Here is a 20952-nt window from a genome sequence, read left to right as displayed (position 1 = left end):
TCTGCTAGTGTACTCAAGATATGTTTCGTAACCTGTATGAAGGAAGATAAGTTTCTGACTAGGGGACCCAAAAAGAGATCCACGTATTCAGCCATTCTTTCTGTGGGGCCCCCTATGCCAGAAACGATTGGTCTCCCAGGTGGGAAAGGGAGATTTTTGTGTACTTTCGGAAGAGTGTATAGCCATGGATATGCCAGTCTAAACACTTTTAGGTATAAGTACTCCTCCTCGTTTAATAACCCAGATTGTTTCCAAGCTGTTAGTTGTGAGTTGATTTCTAGTGTTAAGGGGCCCATGGGGTTGTGAGTGAGGCGTTCATAGCAGGAGTCGTCTCGTAGTTGTTCTAGGATTTCTTGATGGTAATCTACACGGTCCATTATCACTACGTTGCCACCCTTGTCCGCCTCTCTGATAGTGATGGTGTTGTCATTCATGAGTGTAGTGAGTGCACGTCTTTCCCCATTGGTGAGATTGTCTTTGTATTTAAACATTCTGTCCTTTCGTAGACGATTCAGGTTGTCTAGATCCTCTACCACACGTTTGTGAAAATTGTCTATGGCATTGCCACCAGGTAGTGTGGGAATCCATTTGGATTTTGATTTGAGCCCACTGACAATGCTATAGTCGGATTCTATGTCCAATTCTTCCAGTAATCTATCCATATCTAGAGGAGAGTCCTCCATATCAGTCAATGACAAGAGAAGGTGGGTTGTATGCACATCCTTTATTGATAGGGAATCAGTGGTGCTCTGTACAGGTATGTTCTTAATCCCTCTATCCCTTTTCTCCAACCCAAAGAAATGTTTCTTGAGTTTTAAGTCCCTTAGAAATTTAAAGAGATCAATCTTTAACTTGCAGATGTCCCCCGTGGCATAAGGGTTAAAGTTGAGACCCTTGCCTAAAAGGGAGATCATGTCTGGAGTGAGGTGCAATTTAGAGAGATTAATAACCTGGACTTCCCTAGTATCTATACTGCTTAGTTCTTGTTGGTTCCTGATCTCAGCTTTCTTCTGTAGTCTTCTGAGCTTGTTTCCCCTGCCCCTCCTGGTTTTTGATCTGATTGATTTCTTAGCGGAACGTATATGTTGCCCTTCCTGATTCGTAAAACCTCTTGAAAAAAAGCTGGCATGCTTTGTCTGTCTGGGTTATCTGATTCTCCCCCATTGGAATTCAAAGAGGTATTACTGGATGACATGGAGGCCGGTTCTGAGTTTGCTTTGTTCTTATTGTCAGGTTTAGAACTGCTTGGGATCAGGGAATCATACTTTTTATCAAATGTGAAAATTCTACCACAAGTATAATCCAACTCGTCCTTTCTCAATTGTCTGGCTTTCCTATTCTTAATGTCTGATTGGTGTTTTAATAAGATGTCGTCTAGGATAGTATAGCTCTTTATTGTGGGTTCGGGCAAATTTAGGTCCTTGATTTCCTGTTCCAGGACTGCAATTTCAGATTGCAGTTTGGTTACCTTATGCTCTGCGCTAACAATCAATATTTCCTTCAGAGTGATGGAGTTATTAGTTAGAGATTCTTCCCATTTTATCATAAGGTCAGCATCTAGGTCATCATAGGTGGGAAATATCTGGCCTCTTAAACCTCTAGGAATACGTTTCAGTCTAAGATACTGTTTCAGTGTGATTCCATCCCACCATTTTGAATTTTCCAATTTTTTCAACCTCTCTAGTTTGAGGAATTTGTCTTTTAAACCCTCTTTGCGAGGGGGATTGGTGCCTGTGGAAGCAGATTGGGTGGACATACCTTTGGATAGATTTTCCAATAGCTCTTCTGCCACCTTGGTACGATCCATGTTAGGATAAAAACGATAATTCCCGACCTAGGGGTATTCTAGGTAGCACGGGAAAGCAAAGCAAGTTTAATGGTGCATGGCGGCTACCCCAACTGACAATCTGGTACAAATTCTAAAGGCTTTTTGGTCAGTTTGTAGCACTGGGTGCACTGCCTGTTTATGCGCACAAAGGTTTCAAGAACAAAATTTCTCAGGTGCAAATCGGCGAGGGGAAAAACCTTTAACCACTCGGATTGAGTAGAAAAACTACCACTTTTCTAACTGACTGGGTTGCCGATGCACTCAATTCACAGTATATAGATTGTTAAGTAACAATACAACATCAATTATAGAACACAAAACGACAGAAGTACCTTGCCCCTTTAATAAAACTCTCTATTTCCATACAGGAAGGAGGACCATAAACATTCACCGGGGAATGCCCAGACATTGACTCCAAGTTAAACCTGTTCCTAATGTTTAGTGTGTATAACTTTGAAATATATTGTGTCCATTCTGCATCAGCTATTAAGATGGCTTCTGCCTTAATTCTACTATTACAGAATTCAGCAATTAGAGTCCAACATTTACGAGAGTCAGCAACCGCTCTCAATTTAACCTGAATGGAATCCCATCCCTCCCCCGCAGTCGGAAGCCTTCAATCTGATTCTTACCCGCGTTAATCTAGTAATTGCCCTCTGCCTCATCAATGATGCCTGCTTACATTTGTCCCTGCCAAAGGCATTCAGTTTCCAATGTTGCTTTTTTACCCTCCACAAAGTAACCACCAGTAGGTTAATGTCATTGACTCGATTTTTACTTCCATATGATCTAAATAGAGCCAAATGATTCTCAAACCAGCTAATGTAATTTTCCTGACTGGGACCAGAGCTCGCATTTTTAACATATCTCCCTAAGCATGTCAGATTTTAATTAGACCAAAATGTATGCCCATTTATTCTATTGTAAATAATAGTTTCATTTCTCGGATTCCAAAGCTCAAGCATCCTAAATTCCAAATCAACATCAACTGATAATATGCTGTGGTCACTCAAATCCGTCCTCCATACCTTAAACTGAGTACATGTGCCAAAGAGTTGATATGATACTGCCATATAATCAATTGATGACAGCCCCCAGGCAGCATGGAAAGTAAGGGAAGCAGGGAGTCCTCTGGAAATCTCCCATTTATTATAACTTAGGGCTAGATGTAGGTAATTGTAAATTACCGATTAGAAAATACCAAATTTTACCGATTCGGTATTTTCGAATCGGTAATTGCAATGTAGATAATATTTCGGTAAAAAATACCGAATCAGTAAGATTCGGTATTTACCGAATCAGTATTTACTGATTCGGTATTTGCCATTGATTCCTATAGGCCTGGAGGCCAATAGGGAGGAATGTCAATTACCGAATCGGTAGTTACCGATTCAGTAAAATTGGGAAAAAGTCAAGGGTGGCAGGGTGTCACTTTGACACTCTGTTGAACTCCTGATTAGTGCGGGTGTGCACATGTGGCATACATACATGCCCTAAGGGCATGTATGTCTGTCACATGGCACAGGTGTAAATGCACATTTATGCATTTACATAGGAATTCCCTTTTTACCACCAACTAATAGTTGGTGGTAAATAACGAATTCTTAAAGCCCAGAAGCACTGTTTACAGTGCTTCCTACATCTCAAATACCAAATCGGTAAATGATGATTTGGTAAATACCGAATCGGTTAATACTGATTCGTTATTTACCGAATCGTTAAAATAGCCTCCTACATAGGAAAAGGCTTTTACCGGTCAGTAACTGCCGATTTCGGCCGTTACCGACCGGTAAAAGCCTACCTACATCTGGCCCTAAGTCATTACTTCTCAAACAATCCAAATGACTCAACCCTTATCTCTTCGATCATGTATGGCCTGCAATGTTATTTAAGAGATAGTCCATACATCTTCGTTGCTTAAAGCCTGAATAGAACAATTTGAGATTTTAGTATTAAAATCATCCATTGCAATTATCAATGTGCAATCTACAGAGGTACTGGTTCTGTGCACAAAAGAAAAGATGGAGTCAACAAAAAAATCAGATGCCCTACCAGGAGGAATGTATCCTTATCCGTTTACCAATAAAAGGGATGTGTGCTTACCTTGTATTACATTACCCAAGGTCAGTTTTAAACACATACGGCTGAATAAAAACTGGAGGATTCTAATTGATACTGCTGTTAATTAAAACAGCTCGACCCTAACTTACATGGCCTTTTAGTGAGGGTTGTGTTGCACAACAAAGGACAATAAAATGCCCAAAATTTAAATCAACACCACTCCATGTTTCCTGAAGGCAGATTATCTTGTATCATACGTTATTAAGGGGCTTAGCTTAAAACTTGGGTATCTTACACCTGCCACATTACAGGACAATATTTTCCCAGGGGGCTACCTCTGCAGCATAGGGAGTGTTGTATTTTCTTTGGGAGCATTCAGTGGGCCCGTTCTCCATCTCCACTGAGCAAATTCAACTTTCCCACTCGATTTGGTAGCCCCTTGATCCTCATGCCCTGCAACATTACTAATTCTTTTTTCAGTGTTACTACCAAATTAAATTGTAATATCTTTCAGGTTTACACACTCCCTGCTATTGAATGTTACTCTGCATAAGGCCTGGCGATCTTTTCCCAGGGATTGAATCTGATCAACTACTGGCTTCACATACAAAATATAAAACAATTACATTTTTCCTTAAATGATCAACTTTCACCAGGATTAACATTGCAATTATCCCAGAGCTAAAAGTAACTTTGGAATTTCGGGAGCCCGTTTGGATGGTCCAATAAAACCTGCTTGATATCTCTACTTGATATCAGATCCTTGATTTCAGAGAGTAACTGCAAAAGAGAACTTCTATTTAGTGGACATAGGGGCATATTACCAAGCAATAGCGATAATTATCGCTATTGCTTTGTTAGAGACAAAAATTTACCGCTGCGCTGCGGCGATTGTTACCGCAAATAAACCTTGGTATTACCAAGGTTTATCGCAAATGCGATAAAAATCGCCGCAATGCATGAATATCGCTGAAAAGTCAGCGATATTCATGCATTACCGAGCTAATGCTCTTAGCCATGTTATCCACCTCCCATTGGATAACATGGCTAAGAACTGCTCAGGGCAGGTGTTAGCTTTTGGAGATATTCGCGCTTAGCGCGAATATCTCCAAAAGTTGGTAATAGGAGATAGCGATGTTAGCGACTGTTTTCAGTCGCTAACATCTTGGCACGCCCACTTTGCATGTCATTAGTGATAAATATCACTGACATGCAAAGTGGGGCCCAAGATGGTCGCTATCTCCTACTAGCTGTCGCTAACTGGTGTTAGCGACAGCTAGGTAATAGGGAGATAATTTTATCTCCGCTTTCTTGGCTTTTAAAGCCAAAAAAGTGGAGTTAAACCCCCTTGATAATATGCCCCCCAGTTCTCTATCTAACAGAGAGGGAAAGATCAGTGTATTACCTACTTGTCCTGACTCACAGCCTACTGACGCCTCATCATTATATATTTGTTCTGCCCCCAATTCCACTATCTTTGCTAAAGGTGATGTAAAAGAGGAAAACCTGCCACCACTTCATGCAAATTTCCTTGATGAGGGACTATCCTTTTATGGAGAGTTTCCATGCTGAAAAAGTTTGAGGGAGAACTATCCACCTTCCACCCTACCTCTAACAAGGTAATATTTGTTTTTACTACTATACGCTCCTTAACATCCAAGTCAGACCTTGACTTTTGGTTCTCCCGTTCAGATCCCAGTCCCCTCTTTTATATTTCACATCGGTACCCAGACATAGGTTTAGAGAACATTGTACTCTTTCCCTACATCATCTCATATTCATTTCATATGAACGAGCCTTATATGGACATAACTCCAAATAAGGACAGAATGCCTTATAAGGACTGAACGCCTTATAATAACTGACGCCTTTTAAGGACTAAACATGTCACTTAGTTCATGACGAGGGCGGGTTCTGCCTGATAGATATTGCTAAGAAATTATCCTTAGCACATATGAATAATTTATGAGTACATTCTCCAGGGGGGCCTACTTCACCTCTCCTATCTGCGCGCAAAGGTTTAATCCCCGACGTCATCCTCATACATGTGCATAGACTGTTTAAATACAGCACCTCTTGCTATCAGTAAGCAGGAGGGAACCGAGACTTCACGGTGACACACTGACCAGAGACGCTGCTGCTACGGCTTGCCATCGCTCCAGCTGACAGTGGTCCAACCAACCCTTGTGGGGTGTCCAACTCAAGTCCAGGAGGAAGTCCCCCACTCTCACTATTCAGGTATGGGGGTTCGACTAAATCCTAGCGGGATTCTTGGCTCTTAGATTCTAGGCTCTTAGAATTTAAAGGCTCTTAGGCTTATTAGCTCTCTAGCACCTACTCACATGCTAGGTACACTCAGGTACATCTAGACAGGCATCCTTGGAGTAGGCCCTTTATTTTATAAATGTGTTTTATATTCATTTATAGTTTCATGACTATTGAAAAATGGTAGAGCTGTACTATTCTTTTGTATTCACTGTACTGCTGATACTACATCTCTGCTACTTTGTTACAGTTATAGCAGTGCACTTATTTTACATGAGAAGAACAATGGTACAATAAATACTTCTTGTAAACACGCTCAAGTGTTTCTTCTGTGTATCTCCCTGAGTGCAAAACAAACAAGCACGAGTCCCTAGGTGAAAGTAGTATATTGTTTCCACAAGTCTGGGGTTATTATGTTTTGCAAGTTGTACAAACTAATCTCTCTGATAACAGGAGATTCTAGTAGCACTGCAAGATAGCTAATGCAAAACCTTAGGCTGACATATTCCGCGGGGGTGTACGGAGTCAGTTTGCCACCAAGCCAACAATATATGTTATCAGCAAATGCGTAGGTCCTGCAAGATGGGTACTATTGCAGACCAACATTAATTTTCAACCTTAGACGGTTTAATAAAGGAGGGAGCAATTGTTGAGACTGGGTCACAAGATGCACTGGAGTTCCATTTATTTTTAAAGGAAAAAATGGATGAGGAATTGCTTAAACCTTTACCTTTTCCATTGAACAACGAGCAGGTAATGATCTAAAGACAGCTAAGTTTGGGAGGCAGTGCAACACATGTTATTTAATGCTGTGATATCTACAAACCCCCTGGTTGAGAGATCTCCCTGGTCATCCCAAATTCCCATTTGGACTCCCATTTTCCTTACCAATATGTTTGTCTGGGTTGCCTGAGTTTTCAAATTAATATCCAATTCTGCCTTTCCTAAGCAGATACAGGCAGAAGTAAGTTGCTGCACACTGATTAAATCAGTGACAATACATCCAACACATGATAAGAATTAACAGTATATTTTTTCCAAAAAGTTTACAATTTATGAGAGAATCCTCTCTAAAGCATTTAAGATACCAAAGCTATGCCTACCTCCCCTATTCTCATTCACACCCACGTTCCCATTTACACCCTCGGTTATTAGCTGCCAAATGTCACGTGCCCCTTTACTTAGGGTCACCTCAGATTTTGATAGTCCTGATGAACGAGAAAGAAAAACTGGCTGTTGATGCGTCTGGTCTAAGACTAGGGCTGAGGCAGAGGCAATAAGGCAGTGGACCGAGCCTGAGCACACCAGGCCACCCAGAAGCCGCAACCAGACCTACCTGGGCCACCTCTGTTGGAGCCTGTGCTCATGCTCTGCGTGCAGGATCTGTCACCGCCACACTTGACCCCATGACTTACCTCTCCTACTGCCAGGATCTTGAATCATTGGCGGAGTCCTGTGAAATCTGATGGAACTCGCCTCACCTCACTAGAACTCACCAACAATAGAAAAATAGAAATGAAAGTAGCCAACGGAGATAATATCAAAAAGACCACAGATAAGCCAAAAACGGCTAAAGAGAAAGAAAGGAAGCTAGTCTAGATTTAAAAGGAAATATAAATCAAGTCAGAAACCTAGAATGGCAAATATGCAGGACCTCAGCCAAACAGAACAGATTCCGATGGTCAAAGCCCATGAATGTAAAGGCAAATATTGACTAGTAATAGAGAACAAGGAGAAATAATTTAGTCATAGTGACTGTATGGCAGAAGGTGAAGATTCAATTGAATAGATGACAACCTTTGATATATAGGGGCATGACCAAATTCAGATATGTTACAACAGGGTATGAAAGACAATGTGTGCCTTGCAAGGCAAGTAAATGTGGTTAAGATTCCGTACATACACTTAAGGGAGTCTAAATTAATCTGTATCAAATGGGTAGACTTAATAACCCCACATGACATAGTCTGACATTGTTGACTGTTAACTTACTGCAAAAAAGAAACGATGATTGTTGGGGACAATTATTAAAGCGTGACGAAAGTACTAGTAAATTGAAAAAATTGGAAATTAGATAAAAAGGCAGAAAACACTCTACTCAGAGAATGGAATATTTAAATGGGGACATGAGGCAAAAAAAGAGACTTATATGGTGAAAAGAAGAGCAGTCCCACAGTGGAGGACTTGCTTGCCACAACGATAGGGGGTCTTGGCCCCCAACGACCCTCAGCAGCCAAGGGGACTTCATCCCCTAACCATTAGTGTGCCAGGAGGCTCCTATGCAGAGTGTTTGAGAATGGGGGTGGGGCTTCCAACAACGTCTTAGCAATGTAGCTGTCAGGGACTTACATGTTGCAATAATAATGACTCTTGGCCCCAATGACCCTCAACAGCCAAAGGAACTTCATTCCCCATCTAGCAGTGCATGAGGAGGACCTTTATCAGATCGGTTGAGAATAGGGGCGGGGTCTCCAATGACATCTCAGCACTTACTTATGGCAACAATAGGGGTTCTTGGCTCCAGTGACCATCAGCAGCCATGGCGACTTCATCCACTGACCAGTAGAATGCCAGGAGGCCCCTTTACAGAGTGGCTGTTAAAGGGGCGGGAATAACAAATGACGTCTCAGCAGTCCTGCTCTGGGGGACCTAAGTGTCACAACAATAGGTGTTCTTGGCCCAAACAACAGTCAGCAGCCATGGGTAGTTAATTGCCTAACCAGCAGGGCACCAGGAGGCGTGTTTGCAGAGCCGCGGTGAAAGGGGGCGGGCTTCCAGGAACTTGCTCGGTGGCTTTTCATTCCCGGTCTGATTTTGGTCATGGGGGCACGATCTCTGGGGCCTGACCTTTTTGGAATGGCGAGGGGCAGCACAGCCCCTCCACCCCCAGCTGTTTTGATCTCCAGAGACCCTATTTCCCAGGGCCCAGCATTTTTTTAAACATTTTTTGTTTTCAATTTGGATAGAGTGGTCATGTGCCCCCCTTCCCTAGGCTGATATTGGCCCAGGGGATCCCCTTTCCTGTGGTTAGGCCTTTTTGGATTGTGGAAGAGGGCTACATGGCCTCCTCACAAGGTCGATTTTAGCCTCGGGGATACAAAGCCCAGTTTTAATTCTTTATTTTTTATATCAAGGGGGGTGCATGGCGCCCCTCCCTAGCTGATTTCAGCCCTAAGCATCCCAACCTCGGGCCCATCCTCTATTCTGCATGCCCTGGTTCCATCCAGGCCACCCAGTTACTTTCACTGGGGGCTGCGGGGGAAGCCTCAAGTCTCCTATGGTTGCTGCCAGCTCGCTGCTTCCTGTGGGAGCCTGCATTGCTTTCACAGAGAGGGAACTGGTAAACATGCAGCTCCGTCTCTGTGAAAGCAATTCTCCTCCGTTTCCTGCAAGCAAGAACATATTTAGGGCTCCTACTTGCTGGAATTGGAACGCTTACTTTGGCTTGGTAGGAGTGCTAAAGCTCGTGTCAAGCAACAGCAAACAGCTTTTCCGGGGGGAGGGCATGTCAAGGACATAGCTAGCAGGAGCCAGCCAAGGCTGGTCGTGGTTTTGCCCAGGGGCATGATCGGCTCAAGAGGGGCCACGTAGCCCCCCTCCTATCTTAGATTTTTCTGGTGACAGGGCAATCCTCGGGGTTGTGGGCGGGTCTGGGTGCCCCTGCATTAATTGAAATTAAAGCCCCGGGGAGGTGGCAGCCCCTGGGGCTGGGGTCAGCATGGCCCCCTCTACATTTTGAATCAAGGATTAGACATGCACCAACAAAGGTTGGAGGTTTGTAAGGTTGTCGCCTGCTGCTGGGGCTTCGCTATCTGGACCTTGGGGCATTTGGAAGAAGTATCAAAGAAGCAAATACTGTATAGGAGTTGTCCCCCTACGCACAGCGTTGTGGGTACCCACATGGGGTGTAATAAAGTTGATCAAAACTTTTGGTTTTGATCAACTTTATTACACCCCATGTGGGTACCCTCAACGCTGTGCGTATGGGGACAACTCCTATACAGGATTTGCTTCTTTGACCCCTCTACATTTTTTCAGGAATAGCCCCATAGAGGTGTTTGTCCCCTAGGCTAGGGGATCCAAGAGGCCACCACATAAAAAGTAAATAAGCTCCGCGCAGATGATGGTCCCCTGGGCTGCAGGGGAAGCCATATGGGCCTCCCCCAAATTCATTTATAAAAAAACCTTGGCCCGTGTCCCCCCTCCTTCTTTATTCGAATGCTCCAGGACCTGGCCTATCCCGGGGCCGATTAGTAACAACGAGTAGGAACCCACTCTTCATTATTTTTGGGGAGGTGCTGGGTCCACAGATCCAATGTGACTCCTGCTGATTTTTTTTAAAGCTTTTTGTTTTTATTAATGACTGTATACACTCAGGCATTGAGAAATGTGTTGTGCCAAAACGCGTTGTTAGTGCTCTTTTTGTGGCACTTCATCTATCCGCAACCAGGATTGAGTTGTCCTTTTGATTACATATACTTATTTATATATATATATTTCTTTCACTATAAATACCATTGTTACCCAAAAAAACATTTTAAGCTAAAAAAATCGACATTCACTAGTAATAGTTCACTGAGATAACTAAAACTTGTACCCCTGCCATGTGATGCTCAATTATTACATAGCTCATGACACGTTCAATTATATCACTGGCATCATGATTTTTTTATTTTTTGGTACCTCACTAAACCTCTTCTGTTTTTCCCCATTATCTGCTGAAATTCTCAATTTTCTTACTTCTCCATTCCCCCCAACAGTTACACCTCACCTTCACTTATGGCGGGGAAATCCACATGCAAGACATAGGCCAAGCATAGGCAGAGATCTTCACTTGCATATTTGAATACAATAGATGGTATGTACCCTTTAAGGAGCATTAGGGCTTGGGTACTAAAAACATACTGTGGGAAGAATTAGGGTGCCCTATTGACCACAGAATAGCATTACTTCAAGACCTGATGTGCTACTATCAATGAGCATTTTTTTATTACTACTTGTTTCTAAAAAATGTACTAAAGACATTGAATTAATGATATTCTGTGGTTGATGGGCACCTTTATTGTTCCTATAGTACTGGATATTTCTGAATAGCTTTTGTGAGTGCGTAAAGTAGTACTATTGGAGTACTGCTTTACACACCCAAAAAGCATTGGTGAATATGCCATAAATAATCCAATGTAACAGAATGAAAACTGAGACAAGATATTCTGAACATGACTTCAGAAGTCTAGAACAGGAATACTGGACTCAAGCACAGGCTGTATCAACAGATACTGTAAGAAGTAATACCTTGCTGGGACATGCACACTTGAACTATGATTCGGAATAAGGAAGCCAAGGGACCGGCTAATAAATTAGTGAATACGTGAAGAAAAGCCCAACAGGGAAACACATAAATCAGGCTACCATGCTAGAAAGGATAGGAAGAAATAAAGAGAATTAAAGGTGAGACCATGAAGAAAGGAAAACATTTAACTCCAATGATGCAGAGGGCAGCAACAAGGTGACAGGACACTGCAAAAGCAGTAACATGAATCAGGACCATCAGCATTGCATTGTTTCATCAGTACAGTCAACTAGAGAAGAAATCAGGAACTACCAGTTATTTAAAGCACAAATCCTGATCGGAGAATCCAGCATTAAATTCCTCCTCCCAGCTCACAGGAACACGGAGTGATTGGATCCAGAGCAGATGTGAGCTAGTTGCAGCACAGTGCAGGTGATAGCAGTTAAAGTCCCTCCTCAAGGTCTCTGTCTGAAGGAGTGAACTGAAGTTTCAGGATGCAACTAATGGGCGGACAGAAACTCCAGAGTAAAACAAGGATCAGATTATGTTTCAGGACATGGTAGGACTTCATGCAAGAGAGCACATGGGGATACTGGAAACAATAAGACAGGGTTCCAAGTCAAATAAGATTCATCAAAAGGTTCCTTTCTAGCTCTAATGCTTGGGTGAGGCACACAAATAACATAATGCATTAGATATTGATAAGTAAATTGTGGAATGGAATCTGGAGTTGATCTGAGTTTTGAATGAACACTAAAGTGTATCACATGTTCCAAACTACTGCTTCCAATGGATCCTCACAATCTAAGGAGCAGGAGCCACCATAGAGACAAAAACCATGAAGAAGAACTATCAAGGAATAGAGAAAAATCTGAATCACCCCCCCCCCCCTCAAAGCTTGACAAAAGTCAGTAGATTAAAATTTGTATTCGTTTGAGCGGAATGGGTCATAATACTACTCAAAAACATCTCCTTTTGATTCATTACAATTCATATCAAAGCAGCAACATCTTTAACCTGGATGAGGTGGACACCTAAGTTGATATGGATCACCCAGCCCAATGCTCACAGAACAGCCCACCCATACAAAGACAGAAGCACCCAGCGAATCCTAGCTGAACTCATTATAACACAATTGATATCCAAGCTTCCCCCTTCAATAATACACTCTTATCAAACTGACCAGTCTTTAAGTTAACATGACCCAAATATTTGATAACCTTTTGATGTGTAGATAAGCCATAACCTAATATTTAATCTTGTCAATCTACTTTTCTAAAGTATTCTGACAACAAAAACACTATTGTTATGTTATGGTATGTTAAAATAATTTTTAAAGCACACTTACACCAAGCGGTTTCATGGCGCTAAAACAGATAGACTGCGGCAGTAAGGAACTTTGAGATGTTATTCATGTGCCTGTGAAAAAAGGAAAGTTTTCAGAAGAGTTCTGAATTGAGTGTAGTGTATTGCACATCTCAGCTCAGCGGGAAGGGAGTTCCAGAAACGGGGAGCCAAAAAAGAAAACCTAAGTCCACCGTGTTTTTTTCGTTTAAAAGTGGGAATAGTAAGCAGGTGAAGGTGAGAAGACCGGAGTTCACGTGAGGGGACATAACATTGGATTCTGGAAGTAATGAAGGCAGGGCCTTGACCAGCAAGGGCCTTGAAGATGGTACAGCCCAGCTTGAATACACAGCGTTTGGCTACCCGAAGCCAGTGGAGGCTCTTCATCAAGGGTCTAACATGTTGATGCTTAGGTTGGCGAAAAATTAGCCTACCTGTCTGATTTTGAACAAGCTGTAGGCGATGAAGTTGGTATGCTGGATTGCCAACATAGAGAGCATTCGCATAATCGATGCGAGAGGTGATCAGGGCCAAGATGGTGAGGGCTTCTGTGGTCAGGAACCTACACATTTTTCGGATACTGCGAAGGTGGAAAAAGCAGGAAGAAACTACCGCATTGATTTGGGGCTTCAGGTACAAGTCGCTACAGATGATAACTCCAAGACATTTTACAGAGTTGACTGGTCGAGGGGGGGTGCCTAAAGATAGAGGCCAGAAACTAGGATTCCAGGGGTTGGTGGACCCCCCAGTTACAAAAAGCTCAGTTTTAGCAGGGTTGAGCTTTAATTGGCTGGAGTACATCCATTCACTGATGGAAGTCATAGTGGATTGAAAATTACTAATGGACGTGGTAGAAGAATCTATATTGAATATCAACTGAAGGTCATGGTCTCTCTATGTGAATGACATTATGAGTTATGGACAAGGCAAAAAATACAGAATCATTTTGGGTCCAAGAAATCTGGTTTAGCTCTGGCAAGAAATTGGGTTGTTAGTTGAGGATTGTGAACCCCTAATCAAGCAATAGCTACAAAGCCTGCGAGGCTGAACCACAAAAAGTCACTAAATTAACCTGTGCTTAACCCTCTTGTAGTTTGACACAGAAGCAGTCATGCTTAACTTAGAGGCAATTTATAAATTACTATTCAGCACTTAAAGAGTAATAAAGTAACAACAAAACATAAGAAAAATCCCACACCAATTTAGAGAACTAGAGTACATTTTAATAAACTATATGACACCAAAAAGGCAATGCAAATTACTGTATGGTACTGCACAAACAGAAGTCATGATCCACACAGCTGAAAACTAGTCTGAGAAATTGGGTTGTTTGGTTGACTGAGTTTTTAGCCCTGGTCAAGCAACAGCCACAAACCACGGCAGGGTGAACAACAACAAGTCACTAAATAACCTGTGCTTAACCTTGGTCACTTGGCAAAAAAGTAGCCAGGCTTAACTGGGTAGCACTGTGTCAAATATTCATGCAGCACAATGAGTAATACAGTGGCAACACAACACTAGAAAATCTGACACCAGTTTAGAGAATTAGAGTAAATTTTAACAAATTATTTTACATTAATACAACAACAATCCCATCAGAAACACCGAAGTTAAACATTTTTAAAACTTAGAGTGTAAAATAGATGAAAGTGACAACCGTAGACATCAAATTTTGACTGACTGGGGCAAAGTCAAATGTTATAGCCAACCATGATGGAGTACGGGTTGGATAATCACAGTGAATTGGGTTTGGTCTCTACTTACCTTTGGACTTGAAACATGTGAGAGAAGATAAAGTTTAATGGGACAAGGCAGCTGGTGGAAGAGACGTCATCACCAGGTCACTGCTGGATGAAGTTGTGCTGAAGATTTTTATGTTCGGGCTTCGCTTCTTTTTAGAAGTTGAACATGTCTAGCAGAACAAAGCTTCAGGTTGTAGCTGACAAGGCCTCCACGAGTCCTGTTAGGACCCTGAGGCGGAAGCCGGGGTTTACTCTTGTGTAAACTGCTTTGATTTCTTGTGACTGCACACTCGTGTTCTGTGCTATTTTAAAACTGCTCATTGCTTACTTTTATTTCTTGTGACTGCACACTCGTGTTCTGTGCTATTTTAAAACTGCTCATTGCTTAGAGAGCGAGCGCCTGAAAGGGAAGATCAATATCCCTTTCCCCTAAAAACCCACAACCCGCTCTGGTAGTAAAACATATAATTTACTTTTATATTTTTTTTATTTATAAAAACATATTAAACACATATTATAACAATTAATTTAATTACTTAACTAAAATTTCTAACACATATTAGTAAATCGAAATTACTTACATCGATATATATGCTATCCATATAAGTCATTTCGATATTACTTACCTTAGGGTCGATATTCTGGCCATCGATATTCTGGACATCGATATTCTGTCCCTTCGATATTAGCAACTCGATATAAGTGTAAGTCGAAATTAAGGATTCGATATTTTGACTGTGTACCGTTCAGCGGTACGAGTGGCTGACGCTGGAGCTTGGTGACCAGTGTTCGAGCTGCGGCTTCCACTGGGGTTTCTTTTGTGAGATCATACGATATAAAATGTACTTTAAACCTTACAGCTCGTTACCTTAGCTGTAAGGTTTTCACTGCTGGTGTCGTCCTTGGGGGTCAGGGGAGAGCGTCATTATAGCCTCACAAAGAGCTTACCAATTTCCCTTTATACGAGTATGGGCAGGGATTCACCAGGGCATGAAATGAATGCGTCCCCTCGACCATGTGGTTCATACGGGAATCCAGTCACCACATCCTTTTTGGGGCCGCACGAATATTGGTGCTTGCCTGGGTGTACGTGTATAAATGCGCCAGTCTGTGGCTGAGTCCCAGGAGCTGGCCAGGTTACAGATTTTCCAGTAATACGAGAAGTGTGGCTCAATGATTAGAGCGGTAGACCCTGATGCAGAGGTCTAGCCGGGGACCAGGGTTCAATTCCCCTCCTAGGCGGGTCATGGGGTCAAAAATGAAAAAGCGTGTGGGCATCGGTAAAAATACGGAAAGCAACTTTTTCCATGTTTAGTGATTGTGTGCTTTTTATATAAGGAGCCGCTTTAAAGGAAAATTGTCAAAGCAAAGAAATCAATGCTAGCGGGCAATGCTTTCAGAGAGGAATACTCTTACAAAGTTGCTTTGCCAATGTCAAACAATGTAATCGAAAATAGTGACCCTTTAATTCGTCACCTATTAGGGAATAATTCGAGATCTTGGGAAGAAATATGGCGCAATTGGTTAGTGTGCGGTATTTATACAGCAGTACTTGCAGTGAGCAATTGACAAGGTTGCGAGTTCGTGCCTCACCTGCAGGATAGGAAAAGGGGGGCCGCTCGGCCCCCACGCGCACATGGCTGGGACCAGCCCCCCCCCCCGTTTCCTCTAAATTCAACTAAAAGACAGGCCAGTATATGGTGTTTGAATGGACCTGCTTTAGTTTGTCATGCGGTTGGTAACACATGATCTGATAACACCAATGAGTGGAATTAGCTGACAAAAATGGGGGAAAGTTAATAAAGGGCTGTGCTGCAATTGCTAACGGAGACAAATGTTTTGTAAAATGGCAGACAGGTCCAAAAAGTTGTCAGAATGCCTCTGAACACTATGTAGTATTTTATTTAACTACTAAATAGGCAATTTAAAATCCAGTTTCATTACAGCATTAGGTTCATGCTTTCAAGGGTGCAACAGGCGCAGTGACACAGGGGCCCAAAGTTCTAGGAACACCTCTAAACACCTAATGTTGCTAATTTGTGCTACTGAACAGGCAGTTACAAGTACTGGTATCTGGCAGACAACAGGGTCATGATTTGAATGGTGCAGTAGGTGCAGTGACGCCAAGTCAAAAGCTGTCAGACTCCCTCTAAACATTTAATGTTGTTATTACATAGGTGGTGGTGTTGCTATGCGTCCGGATAAGTAAAAAACAGGTTTCTGTACTAAATACGCAAATATAAATAATCCGACAAGTGAGTTCATTCTGCTATCTTAAGACGCGAGCGTAGCTATTCTTGTGGATCAATTCCCCAGAACGTGCTGCACAAGTTTCAGGATGCAGCGTATATTACACAATAATGTATTCACAGAACACATAATATAGTCTTCTGCTGCGGCACAACTTCACTGGCTACCACAGGGGTTATATAAAGGAAAACAAGGAGGTTAAGTGTAGCCTTTAGAGTGAGTCATCCTGTAGTCCAATGATAAACATCTTGCATCTATGCAATGCTCAAAGAGTGTGATGTAAAAGCACTGCCTATAGCCCTGATGAGAAATGCACAGTGCGATGTTTAATGTCCTCTTCGTTATACAGGAGATGAACATTCTTTCGTTTTGAATGAAAAAGTGACTGGTGGCCCACTGTAACCATCCATTCATTCTGTGACCAGCTGGTACCAGCTCTCTAGTCTTAGAAAACCTGCCTAAATGTATTGAGTAAATAATTGCATCGGTGTCCTCACATTGCCAGGAATCTTTCCCCTTGAACAATTGGGATCCTGTAGCACCTGGGTAAGGGATATCACAGAGATTATAATAGATTGAGTCAAGGAGGACCATTGAAATGTTAAGTTCCTGGCCTTCCTCATGCGGAGGAAAGGAGGTAGCGCAGAGATATACCATGATGTTGATCTAGGGGTAGGGACTGCCATTTAGGCCCCCCCTTCTCATCAGTATGGAATAGCATTCTGCTGTGGATTGTTAGTTTATTGGAATTTTTAGAAACAATAACGGCAGCATTTCCCCGTCTCTGTTTTCTTGCTTCATCTACTAGATGGGACGGGCCCGGAGCTCAGGATGGCTCTTGTATCAATATTTCAATTATTGCTAATTCCTATGATTGGTGCGTCACATGGTTATTTCATGGACATCCAACTCTCCTCTTCTGAACTTTATGCACTACTGAATGCAACGAGTCTTGGGTGGCAATGACTTCCAGGGCTTTGCCACTTGGACCAACAAAGGGGAATCCTCCAGTGGATTTCTTATGGAAACCTGAATTGGGAAGCTGAGGTGCTACCTCTGAGCGAGGAGCCCTGTTTTGTCTGCATTGCTTGCATTGGGTGTATAGTGGTACTCCTTTTCATTGAGATGCTCTGTAGATGGTGAAGAATGCCTTAAACACTGATCTAGCCAGATCAGGTAGCCATTGAGGTCCTTGTGGAAGTGGCGTCATTTGTTTTATGGGAAATTATGTGAGCATAGTGTGAGAAGGTTGCCTGGCATATGCTGTCCATTATGCTAGAGGGCACATTGCACCAGTTTCAAACGACCCTTATTGATGGTAGGTGACGAAAAATTTATTAGAAAGCTATCCTAGTGGTAGCTGTGGAGGGAAACCTTCAGGCTGAGTCTTGGAGGAATGTAAAGCAGCTGGTTTTACCAGTCAATAATCTCATGAAAGAGTAAAGGAAAGGAGGACCACACCAGGCGTATATAACATATATGTGTTTGTTCTAAGCACATCCAGTTAGTCCCTTTATGAGGCTAGAGGCAAATAATTACAGTCAGTAAACTTATTTAACACACAGTAAAGTAACACAATATACGTTGAGCTCTAGGGGTGTACCAAGCTATATACCAAAAAAGTGGTATGTGAACCACGAATGGCAAACAGACACGGCCTAGAGCATGTAGAACTGCTGGGGCCATCAGGAATCACCCAAGGTACTGACACATGGGGACCCAACCTGAAGAAAAGCCTTTTTATCTCACAAGTTCATCTCTTCTGGAACTCCTATCAATGACATCAACTGTACTGATAGTTACAACAAGCGTGGGAACTTCTCCACGCTAATGACCTCTTTATTGGGGTGCTGATATTACGACACAGGGGGGCTATGGCACTCACGCTAGCCCGCAGGTTTTTTCTCAGGCAAGGTTATACTAATAGGCACCCCACGGTAGCATTGAGTTGAATGCGCTACATGTGTCACAAACTGATGCTATGCTGACCACTCGCAGCGGCGAGTAATGAGGGAAATACATCTGGGGTTAATCCCAGCTAAGGCGTAGCAGCTGAGGACGATGAATGCATACGCATGTGGGGCAGATTTCACTAGGAAGCCAGAAACCTTACCTAACAATACAGCACATTGCACGGAATTTCACACTGTGTATTGTCCTAAAGTAAGCATGGATGGGCTATTGCATTCAGTGTTGACTACAGGTCTAGGCTTTTATAAAACTCATACTACCAGGCACCATTATGGTAGCCCTAATGTAAATGTTCCGTAGGTGGCACAAGAGGGATGCTTTGCGACACTCTGGCGGTTGCAGGTTGGATGGAAATGCATCCGGGGGCAGACCTTAGTTAAGGCTTAGCGTGCAACAACAACGTGCATGTGTGCTGTATCTTTCACCCGGAAGCCAGAAGCACTAATTGTCTGTGTTTGTTTTCATTTTATGTCTGACCGGACCCATGGTTGATACCTGGGAAGGGCTCCACACCACAGCTGCAAGAGATGGACAGCCAAGAGGATCATTACATCTGGATTGGGAGTGTCAAAGAAAAGCATCAAGTGTGATGAGCGGCCATTTCAACGGTTAAAGCGGTGCCGGCGGGTAAAGGTGCTACCCATGTATCATAATTGTGGTGCGTAAGGGTCACTCATTTTGGGTTGCCAGGGTCAGGACAATGCATGGCAGGTGTATGCTGTCGCAGTTTGACCAGGAACACAAATCATGGAGGGGCCGTAACATCACCCTCGTTGGGAAATGTATACGGCTAGGGGGGCGCCTGGGCGCAAGGCCCCCTTTCTTCATAAATAACACTGCGAGGGGTTAGGAGGCTCCATGATAAGAAGTTAGGCTGGTGCAGGGCTTAGCCTAACAATGACAGTGTGGCATCAACCAAAAATAGCGGGGGAAGTATAAGGTATGTGCACCATGATGCGGATGACGGAGGCCAGGTAGCGGCACCGAGTAGGCCAGCCCCAGCTTTAGACCCTGCAACTTGAACAGGATACCACCAGTCACAGCAACTACAGGGACCCATAGATGGGGTCTGTCCATCCAGAATGGGGAGTGTGAAGTACTCGATAGGCTCACCCCACCACCCGCAGTCCTTATCTGACATGCGGGTAGTAACGATTGGGTTGAACTGGGCAAAGGGGGGTCCTGGTGGAAGGGATAATCTCAGTAGTAAACAGGTTAGCAAAAATAAATTCAGACTGCACTAGAGGGGGATCAAAGTTGTTTCCTAGGCCGCAGTAGAGGGGGGTGGACTCTATTAGTGTGCTGAATCACTCGGTAAAGAGGATCAACACTTGGATTGAGAAATTATGTCAAACATCTCAATTGCAGTATATTCCTCATGGGTGCATTTGAGAGGGACAATTTCGATTGGCAGGGTGAGGTCCACCTGAAGGGGACAGGCAGTGAGCTGCTGACAAAGAATAGTTGGCCATGGTGGGAGGGATGGTTTCTTCTTGCAGGATGGGGCCCATTTGACAGAGTCAAGGAATGCCCTATTGATAAGGAACAACTAGAGGGGTAGAGGGTTTTTATTAGGGAGATATGACCTTTCAGTGTATGCTGCTGGGAGGGGCCAGATAGTCGGTCAACTATGCTGGCCTGTGGCGGTAAGGTCATAATCGGTGAGCAGCAATTTAAGGTCCTTAGATGGGGGCGGCCCCATTCACGAAAGGGGTTGCCCAGGGGGAGGGGCCATTGGTCTCTCCCAGAACTTCAGGGGCAGGATATCCGCTTGCTTGGGTGCGGGGGAGGGGAGTCAACGCTTTCCTCAGGCTGGTAGCCACCCCAAACATACACTATGCACTATGACGCTAAGGGCGCAAGTGTAAGGGCCCTCCTGTTATGGTTAAATGGAGTTCACGGAGTGCACGAGGGTAAACGGGCCCTTGTCGCGCATGCGCATCTCGGACGTGAGAGCGTAGCTGGGTAAAAGGATCTGACACCGGTTAGGGACCTTGCCGTAGGCCCAGAAATTATTAAAATGCAAATTGATATCAGGATGTTAGATTCGGTTAGGAACCAAGCTGTATTAGACATTTGTTAGCCTACCATACCTGTCTAAACTGGATGTAAATCTAATGTCTAATTTTTGCATTTAATAATTATGTAAATAATGGTATTTTATTACATTTTAATTTTGTTTCATATTTTAATAAATACGG

The 20952-nt window shown here is 43.1% G+C and overlaps 1 long non-coding RNA gene and 1 pseudogene across 3 annotated transcripts in view; both read left to right on the top strand.

The window, feature by feature from the left end:
• LOC147718668 (uncharacterized) overlaps nt 1-20952 on the top strand; it is a 453950-nt gene that overhangs the window by 52637 nt on the left and 380361 nt on the right. The gene's annotated exons all lie outside the window — the stretch shown is intronic.
• The window catches only part of LOC147718669 (uncharacterized), a 163707-nt pseudogene continuing 149611 nt past the window's right edge, over nt 6857-20952 (top strand).

Source organism: Lissotriton vulgaris, chromosome 4_1, assembly GCF_964263255.1.
Source record: "Lissotriton vulgaris chromosome 4_1, aLisVul1.2, whole genome shotgun sequence".
NCBI classification, from domain to species: domain Eukaryota; kingdom Metazoa; phylum Chordata; class Amphibia; order Caudata; family Salamandridae; genus Lissotriton; species Lissotriton vulgaris.
Note: the sequence above shows the minus strand (reverse complement) of the source record. Positions and strands in the feature narration are given on the sequence as shown.